The sequence below is a fragment of the Gavialis gangeticus genome, unplaced genomic scaffold (assembly GCF_001723915.1).
Source record: "Gavialis gangeticus isolate Ggan-Ray unplaced genomic scaffold, GavGan_comp1, whole genome shotgun sequence".
Lineage (NCBI taxonomy): Eukaryota > Metazoa > Chordata > Crocodylia > Gavialidae > Gavialis > Gavialis gangeticus.
Window position 1 is genome coordinate 52756699 of NW_017728994.1, and position 10079 is coordinate 52766777.

The following is a 10079-nucleotide window of genomic DNA, read 5'->3' on the forward strand; positions in this document are numbered from 1 at the left end:
AAACCTTCCCTCCGCCAGCTTGTGACCATTGTTCCTGGTCACTCCTTGCAGCGCTCGGGGGAACGGGGACTCCTCCAGCGCCTGCTGATCCCCCCTAACCAGTTTATAACTTATTTTTAAAAAACATAGATTTGAGTTTTCTTTCTCTTGATCCTCAGGCTTCTGAGCTTTCCAGAATTTTTTAATCCAGACTTTTCTCTGTAACCATGTTGTCTAGAAACAATTCCACTGAAAAAGGTTGAAAATGTCCTATGCTCTCATTACTTCAAGAGCTGGCTCTTTAAAGAAAACATCAAAGTATTGTGAGTCTTATGATAAAATCACAAGTGTTGGCAACACCATGTCTGTTCTTTGGGCCTTGGACCAAACCCGTCACACCATGCCTTTGGGAATGTTAGTTCTCTTTGTTGTCATTTTGTCTGAAACTTTTGCATCCAGTGCAAAAATGGGAGGGGGGTAATTTTTTAGCAACTCTCCCAACAATTCCTTCCAATTTTATGACAAGCGCTAGTTAGGAGATCACGAAGCAGTTCTATTCTGATTTCTAAAGCATCAAGCAAGCCTCCTCCACAAAACTGAAAATGTTTTTCAATAATAAAATGGAGGGGGAGGTCTTTCAAATCTGCCAGTTAATTTGGTTAGCAGAAAATTAATGGAAAATGGGTGTCTGAATCTCCTGGGCAGCTTTTTAGAAATCCCACCCTGAATGTCCACAACAACGTCCCACTTTCTGAGCCGCGACTTTGGATTTGAACCTCTCTTATCAATATGGATCCATTCAGAATTATAGAGGGGTAATGTTCTAGGAACCAGAGCAAATGCCTTTGCTGATCTTCTGTTGGTATCTTATGCTGTGGCCCGTCTGCACGCAGCATCGTAGTTTTAGCTGATGGCTTTGCCTGCGTATCAACTGCAGGTTTGGGTTCATAGGAGGCATAGCCTTAGTGCAGGCTTTATTACACTGAGGGCACTTACATGACTTCCACCTCATGAGTGAGGATTAGCTAAATACTGTAGCACAAAGTCTGGCAGAGCTGAGTAAGTGGTTTAGCCTAATCCTCCTGAGAGGGATTGCTGTCCTGAAGGGATTGCTGAGAAGTCTTTCTGCTCACACCAGACTTTCAGATGACTTTCAAGCAGTTTTCCCAGCTTTCCGGCTTGCATGGTTGTTCTGTGACACAATTTCTCATCAAGATACCTGAATAATAACTGGTTTCTGTTGCAGCTCACCTTCGAAAGGAACAGAATGAAATTGGGTTGCTGTGTCGCAACATCCCTCTGAACAAAGGGAAGGAATGAGCACATGGCCCTTGTGCTCGGAGCTGCAGCGCAGAGCTCCAGCGGAGGCCTGTTTTCCCAGCGGTGGGTTTTGCACACGTGTAGTGCTCCTGCACTTTGTCTCTCAGCAGACTCTTGCTTTGTGTTGGGGCTCCTGGAAAACGTCAGGAATCTCGAGCGCTGCCCCAGTTACGCACCAGTAGAAGTGCTGTGACCGAGGGCTTCAGTCGCTGGAGAAGGGCATGGTCGAGTGGTCCAAACAGAAGGGCAGAGGGAGCACCTTCCTTTTACACTGGCTCTGTGTTCCCCTTGCTGTTAGCCTCTTTTCCTAAGTGCGTAGTTTCTACTCCAGGCCAGCTCTTGGGACATCTAGCTATGGAGAACCGCAGATTTAAAGCCATTGTAGCCCAACTGGGAATTGTGATCTTGATAACAGAGTTACTGGGGAGAAATTCTCCCACTTTATGCCATGGAGGAGGTCAGCATACACCACCATAATTCAGCAGGGTTGAAAAAAGTGAAGGCCTGGCCGGTTTAAAACCAGGAGGACCTATACATAGGAAGTAGTAAACTGTGTATTCTTTTTAGCTGGTCAAAGTGATATTACCAGGTGGAGAAGTTAATCTTGGGAGTTGCCTCAATATTGAAATAACAGCAGTGGCAAAACAGTTTTGATGATGAAGGATTTAAAATGGTAACATTTGGGTTATGCTGGGGGCTCTGGCATGGACATGAAGGTCTCTCCCATGCTGCCCCTCATCGTTCCAGAGAGACCAAATCCTAGAATTTTAAAATACAAAAATGTTACAGCGACGGAAAGAGACGGGCAGTCAGCAGGTCATCGTCTCCGCCATGGGTTTGAGGAATGGGCATGTATCTAGTACAGGGATGCTCAACCAGGGTGCTGCAGCATGGAGGTGCCGTAAGATCCTTTCAGGGGTGCCACACAGTGTTAGGTGTGCAGTCATGATTCATGTGATAAGCCCAGAGATTTCAAATATGAATCTATGGTGTTCAAACTATTCTGCCCTGTTGCAATCTTTCTGAGCTCTTTGCAACAAAAGAATTGCTCTATTGTTTTTCTGTAGTTTTAAAACAAGTACAAACTAAGAGCAGGCACTTCCTGAGGGGTGCCCCAAGTCTATCCAAGGGCGCCTCAAGTCTAAGAAAAAAAAAAGGTGAGAACCACTGATCTAGTGTTTATGCTAACTTTCTCCTGCTGTGTTTTTTAATTATTTGAGGACTGCCTGGTCACAAAATAACCAAGCAGCTGGTCTTGTCATGGAATTTTAGTTTTCCTTGTGGAAACTGAGGAAGTGACCAATATTTGGTCATTTTGGGGGGGGGGAAATGGATCCCTGCAGCATGGAAAAAAGCCAGTGACAGGGCTGACTGAGCCAGTACAGCTAATCTGAGTGCCTACTGAACTCAAGTGCCCAGCAGCACCTATGGGAAATTGGAATGGGCTTTGTTGGGTATTTCAGGAAACATTTTTTTTGCCATGTGCCTTTGGCAACTGGCACCTTTGCAGCTTCCTCCCAGCCTGTGCCAGGACGGTGCATGCTCTGCAGAAGAGGCCGAGGTGCAGCAGTGATGCGAGGGCAGGGTGCGGGTACTGGAGGTACCGCATGCTTTTGGCTCCCTGGCTCCAAAGCAACTGGAGGCAGTAATCAGGACATGTAACTGCTCCGGCAGACTGGCTGGGCTGCAGGTTATTTGTAGAAAATGGAGCTGCAGCAGGCAAATCAGGATGTTCAAAGCTTGCCTTATGCAAATAGGTCAGGGCACAAATCCCAGCTGCTCTGTGCTGTACGCCCACTCGCTGTGATGCGTGAGCAGGGGCAGAACTGAGGCCTTAGGTTTTTCACAAGCAGCTGGATGAATTGTTGTTTTTACGTGCATTGTAGCACCGGATTGAGAAGGCTGGAGGGTGACGTTTCCTCTCTCTTTGCAGAAGAAAGAACACTGCAAACCTCTGTGCACACTGCCAGTTGCCTCAGGATATGGGTAAAAATGCATTGGTGGAAAAGGGAGAGGTGAGATTTGTCTAGCTCAGCTGACTTCTGCTGAGACCAACAAGAGCTAGGGGAACTGGAGGGGACTGCTGAGGGAGGAGGGGATCCTACTGGGTCTGGTAGCAGAGCTGAGACCCACATTCCCCTTAGCTCATCAAACACCTATCTGGTTGTTGGCTGTAATGCCTGTGTCTGTAGCAAACAGGTTTACATTAAGCAGCCAGTCTCACAGCAAGCCATACGGGGTTCAGAGCTGTCCCCATTGTTTTCCTATATTAAATCTAAGCTGGGTTCAGCAAACATTTTTGGGAGCCAACGAAAAAAAATCAATGGGGGTAATTATATTTGCAGCCAAAGCTACTGCTTTGAATCTTATAATAACATGCAACTCCCATTCCCTTGCTACCCATCTGCATTTCAGGGCATGTAGTCCCAAACTAGGTAAAAGAGAGCAGAAGCAGTATGAAGACCCCCTGCCCTTCGCTCTTCCTGAGGTCCTATGAGTAGGGACCTATTTAAATCGCAGCAAGACAAAGGGTTTTTCGTGGCCCGCTCACGGCATGCAGAGCCAATTGTGTGAGCTTTTCGTGGCAGCCCTCCCAATTTCCAGTAAACCCATCGGGCTATTTCGGGTTGTCTTTAGTTCTCTAAGCCAGTCTACACGACATCACCACATGACACTTTCCCTGCATGCATGCCAGCAGAGAGGTACCAAGGTTTTTCGGCATCTAACTTCCACTGAAGTCGATGTGAGTTGGGTGTCCGCATACCCAGAAGCATTTAGGCCACCAAGTGATTTTGAAAAACACCTAGATGTTTTTGAAAAATCCCATCACATGCCTGTCTCCATCTGTAGCCACCTGAACGCTTCTAAAATCTTGGCTCTAAGCGACTCCCAAGGTTATACCTGGAGTTTGTTGCAGAAGAGGGAACCTAAGTCTTTGGCCAGCACCCTTTCCCTTTTCTTTCTGAGAATCATCTTTGGCAAGGCCCCATTCTTTTCAGATCTGCACACCCTCTCGCAGCTGTTCTTATCCTGCTGTTTTCACACGCATTAAACATCTATAATAGTGGTTCTCAACCTGCTTGGACTCTAGGCACTCCTCAGAAAATGCCAGCTCTTCATTTTCATGTGTTTTTTTGACTACAGAAAAAGCACAGAGCCATTATTCTGTAATGAAGAACTCCAAAAAGACCACAGCAGATCCAAATGTTTTTAACACTGTGGATGATGACTGTTTGAAATCTCTGGGCTTATCATGAGACTCATGCCTGCACACCTAACATTGCCTGGCACCCCACAACACCCTGGAAAGGATTTCAAGGCACCCCAGGGTGCTGCTGCACCCTTGGGGAGAATCACTGCTCTAGGAGCTCTGTTATGTGCAGCAGGAAGGGCGCATCGTGTTTCAGGTGCCAGATTTGTTCTCATGCAGACGCAACCTCAGCACTAGGATGTGCCGTACAGATCTAAAGTGGAGCCACCAGCGTTGTGCACGAGACGCAGCGAGCGTTGTGATTCTCCCCCCTTCCCCAAAGCAATCTTTAGACAAAGGAAGAACAGCGCGTGTCCCTTTTTAGTTCTCATTTTTTTTAAAGTGAAATCAAGAGACGATGAATTGGCCTGTTCCGAGAACGGCGGTACGTGAGTCTGTGCCTGTTGCTTCAGTCTCTTAAACAAACACATCCTGTCCAGTAGGAATTCCTGACCTCCAGTGTAGGGAAACGGTGACATAAGACGTGTCCTACCCATTCCTTCTGCACTCCCCGTGATGTGAATTGCAATCCAAGCGTTCATGTGAACCAGGGGGAAAAAATGCAACCGGTGCCCAAGGAGACGGGCTGGGGAGGACGACGTGTGTGCACCAGGGCAGGCTATGGGGGAGATGCATCGGAGTTCATTTGTAAAAGGTCACGTGCATTCCAGTCTTGCTTGTTTTTAGTCCACCTTTTTTTGTGCTCTTTCTCCTTAGGAGGCCTCTTCACTGAGGCCTAAATCTCTGAGTGCTGTAGGGCCTCCAGGGGAATAGTGGTACAGCCTTGCAGTCTTTTCACACAAAAAGGTGCATTTTTACCATAGATAAATGCATTAGCTATCTTGCTGTCCTGCCATGTCCTAGGCATCCAGGTCTGGGGGTTATCTCAGGGTCAGGAGGAGCAGCTGGGGTCTGCTGAGCATAGGGAAGCCAGAAGCCAGGAGATCCATTTAGGGAACCGAGTTAGAGATCCAGAGGGGCAGGCAGAGCATGGGGTCAGGAGGGTAGCCGGGTCAGGCATCCAGGAAATCGAACTGAATTGGGCCAGGCCAAACTCGGGGTCTGCAGGCAAGCCGGGTTGGGTATCCAGAGAGTCTGTCAGGAAGCCAGTACCAGCACAAGCCCAGGTGCAGCAGCCCTGGGTATAGGGTTGAACCTTGTGGCCTGGACACTTACTCTTCTGGGTCAGGGGTTTATATTGGAAGGAGGAAGGGGTGAGCCGACGCTGTCTGGCCACTCTGGCAACAGGGAGTGGATGTGTGGCCAGGCCCAGCTGGGGGGTCTGCCCACCCCAGTGCTCTGCTGAGGTGGCAGATCAGGGTAAGCAGCTATGCCAGACAGCTGAGGCTCCAGGTTCAAGGCTCCAGCCTGATACTAAAGCAGGCTAGAGAGATGCCACACGGCACTGTTACTGCTAAGTGAGGTCGGGCCCAGGTGAGGATGTAGTTCTCCTCTCTCAGCAACCTCTGGCAAATGCTGCAAGTACCATGTGTTCCACCTGGGATTTTACAGTGAGATAATTATCATGTGCCTGTGATTTGCCATAAGATAAACCCCGTTTTTTTGGTAGCGGAGACGGCCACAACCCAGGAAGGAGGGGCTTCCAGGGTAGTGGGGAGGGGAGGGGAGGGATGTGGTTATGTGACAGAAAATTACAGTGTATTTGCACAGCTCTATTACCAGTAGGTGTTGGCAGCAAACATGTTTGGCAAAGCAGTTGTTATCTAGTCAAATTACACAAAATCTTCATGCACTCGCCTGCTGCTGAATCTCCGAAAACTCCCTGGCTGGGTCATTTTGGGATTTCACGCTTCAAAACTCCCATCAGGAAATACAGAATTGCCTTGGTTAGCACTGAGATTGGGGGTGACCTAGAGAAGAGCCGACCAACTGCTCCAAGGTCTTTCCGGGTCATTTCAGTTGGGTGCCGCATGGAGAACAAATGGATACTTACAGGATTAGGGCGATGGCTTCATGTGCACTGGCACGAGGAAGGAAGACTGAGGTTTTGTTGCTGCAGCAGAAACCCAAGCCAGAAGATCCTATGTGGGAAAGGAGGGGACCTGTCTCTTACCCTTCACCTCAAAAAATAAAAATCTTGACCTGTTTGGCTCCTCTTGCCATACCTTGGCCATTCAGTTGGGCAGCCTCTACAACTGGAAGTGCCTTTGTGAGTTCAAATATTGTAACACTGCATTGTACATCCACCTGCTTTCCAAAAACTGGCACAAAATGCACAGTTAAGTAGCAGAGGGTGGCAGGACCTAAAAGGTTCATAGATAAAGGATCTAGAGGATGGGAAGCTTTCAAGATGAGATGGTTAGGCAGAGAGATGACATCCAAAGGTAAGGCACAGGGATGACGGTGACCAATGTCCTGCGGGTGCAAGGGTTGTTAAAATATGCTGAAGAGATCCAAGGAAGAGGACTGTCCCCCCTCACTACAGAGAAAGGCAAAACCCCTCACCATCTATGTGAATCTGATTGGGGGATATAATGCCTTCCTGGCCCCAAATGTGGTGGTTGGTCTGATCCTGAGCAGGGAGGCAAGACTACAAACCTAAGTCCCAGCAGCAACATTGACAAAACCCAGTCAAAATCCCCAGCCTTGGCTGCACTGACACCCAATGCTTCTTAGGAAGGCTTTAAAAAAACCCTGATGCATGTAGCAACAGGAGTGGAAAAGAAATTCCTTCCCAGTCCCATGTGGCAATCAACAAAACCAAGAAGCATGGGAAATACCCATAGTAGAGAGCAGGCATAGCTAGTCCTAGGTCATCCCTGACCAATGCTTGTCCAACTTCTTGAATACCTCCAATGGTGGAGAGTCCACAGCTCCCCAAGGGAGTTCGGTCCAGTGCCTCACTGGTCTGCCAGTGACGTTTTCCTGAGAACCAATCTAAACCTATTTTGCTATAACTTCAAGACAGTGAGATGACATCATTTGTGGAGATGGACCACTGATGACGTTAGCTATTGCCTGGCATCTCCTGCTCACATTGCAAAGTGCACAGCAGCTCAGCTCCAGCAGATGTACTGCTGAAGGGAGGCAAGTGGTCCTGACAAGGGAGAATAACAGCTAAGCCCAGGAGCCATCTACCGCGGGGAGTTAGCCGTTAGCCACGCAAAGTAACGCACCCTGATGTCTCCAGCACAGTAACGCAGTCCTGAAGGACTGCTAGTTGCACAGGAAGCACACCTGAAAAGATGTTCCCTTCCCAAAGTCATGGTAATCTGTAACTAATCCTTCAAACAGTGACAGTGCTGAGATCTCTACTTAATCAATCATCATCTAACCTGGTCAGCTGTGATTTTGAGCTTTCAACAAGTGTTGAATAAAACCTAGCCTGCAACAGTGTATGCCTTGCTCTTCGCTGCAGGTGGCTAGTTTTGCCACTGATGGATGACAAATAGGACACTTTTGGCTAGAGTCAAGCTGGAACTGGGTGTCACTGTTGCATAGAAAATTCTGACTTTTTGTGAAAAGAAATGATCCATGTTTCACAGATTCACAGAAGTTTAGGGCTGGAAATCATCGGGTCCAGCCCCACTGCTCTGGGCAGGAAAGACTACTGGGGTCAGATAACCCCAGCAAGGTGTGCGTCCAGTCTCCTTTTGAAGATCACGCCTGCACCACCCCCTCTGGGAGTCTAAAATAATTCAATAATTTAGAAACTCCCTATTAAAATGCAATTCATGTTAGATAAAGTAATACAATAATACAATATTTTATGTAAAGATTAAACTAAAGGAATCAAAATGACAAAATTAAAATAAAGTATTTTTGTCTTCTCCCATCAAACATTTAATTGAAATTGACTGATTTCCATCCAACTTTTCCAGTTTGGGTGAAATGACATTTTTTTTAAACAGAAAACCGTTCCATTAAATTTGCACAGAAACTCTCCCATAGTCCATGGGAGAACAGGGAGGACTTCCAAACTCCATGAGAGGTTCTGGAGGTGTAGATGTGGATTCACAGCCGGTCTTCCCATCTTTATAATATATTGTATTAAATGCCTGGCTCTCCCTTCTTCATAGGCTTGATGGATCTGGATCTGGATCTGGATTTGCATTTCACGGCGTGGGTCCATTGTAAACTAAAAGCAAGGGTAAAGCAAAGAAATGACTTGCAGTCAGCAGCAACTGAAGACGACAATCCCAGAGTTCAGGAGAGGGACGGAGAGAGGAAGCCAAGAGCAGGTAAAAAAAAAAACAAAAAACCCCAAACCGCGTGAACCCAACTGTAGCACACAGCTCTCAAGGACTGCTGGGTGCTAAGTAGTGTGGAAAGCCCAGGCATTTTGGTGTCTTAGTGGGAGGTGGCCTCTCTTGAAAATCTGGCCGTTTACTCCCATACCCAAGTGGGGGCTGCTGGGTCCTGAGATTTTTTGACATTAAGTCAGGCTTCATGTTCATACCTCTGAGTGGGTGCCCTGGTTTTCAAGTCTGGTGAGTCCTTCCTTCCTTCCCCTCCGCCCCCGTCAGTGGAAACTACTAGTCACTTGGGTCTCACTTACTGAGATCTGTGTTTGAACATTTTGGCTGCAATATCTGATGTCTCCTAACAGAACTTGGGCTGCTTCTTTCCTTTTATCTCCCCAGACGATCTAAAATACAGGGGCCGATTATTACATGGGATGTAATGTTTGTAGAGAGTACTTTATATGAATGGGCGGGTCACAGAAAGGTGGTGTCTTTGAAACTCTTCAAACCTGGGAATTTGAACAGGGAATAATCTGCCCCAGGACCCCTTGGTCTCCTCTTACCCATTGGTCCGTGGCTCTGAGTCCATCTCCTGAGAGCTTTTCGTAAGTGGGGGAGAGAAGAGCCAAAGGTTGGCAGGCTGATTGATCAAACTGATGCCCAATGGAGAAGGGAGCATGTCCTCCATCCCCAGCTCTGCTCAGACATGAGCTACCTTCAGTGGCTTAGCCTGCTTGTAACTCCTGTGCAGACTAGATGCAGAGCATTTTGGAACCATCCTGCGGGTAAGGGAGAGTGCAAGTGCTATGGATGAGACAGGATTTAGCTCCTCTAGCAGAGAACTGGGCTGCTGGGATGGCTAAGCCCTTGCTGCAGATAGCCACAACGATGCTGTCCGGCACACAAGCAATACTAAGACAGGAGTGCACCGAACAAGTTCTGTGCATGAAACGTATCTGCCTCTTGGCTTCTGTCCCAGGTAATGGCAACAGGAAGCAGAGACGCTCTTGTCCTTCTTGCATGTCTGCTTCCCTAATCCTAGCCGTCTCCTTGACATGTCCTCATTGCTGTACCATCTTTGATCTCACACGTGCATTCGAACCATCCCTCCTGATGCAGGGTCAGTCCGAGCCCTTCCTCTTGCTTCCTCTGTGTGGGTACCGCCCTCTAGTCCAATGTTTCTCAACCTTTTAAGTAGCAAGTACCCCCTAACTTCTGAAAATGTTAATAAGTACCCCAACACTCAATCTTCCAGGGGATTTTATATTTACAGACTAACGTGTGCCCTATGATGAAAGAAGGTCTGTGTATATAAGGCCCTGATA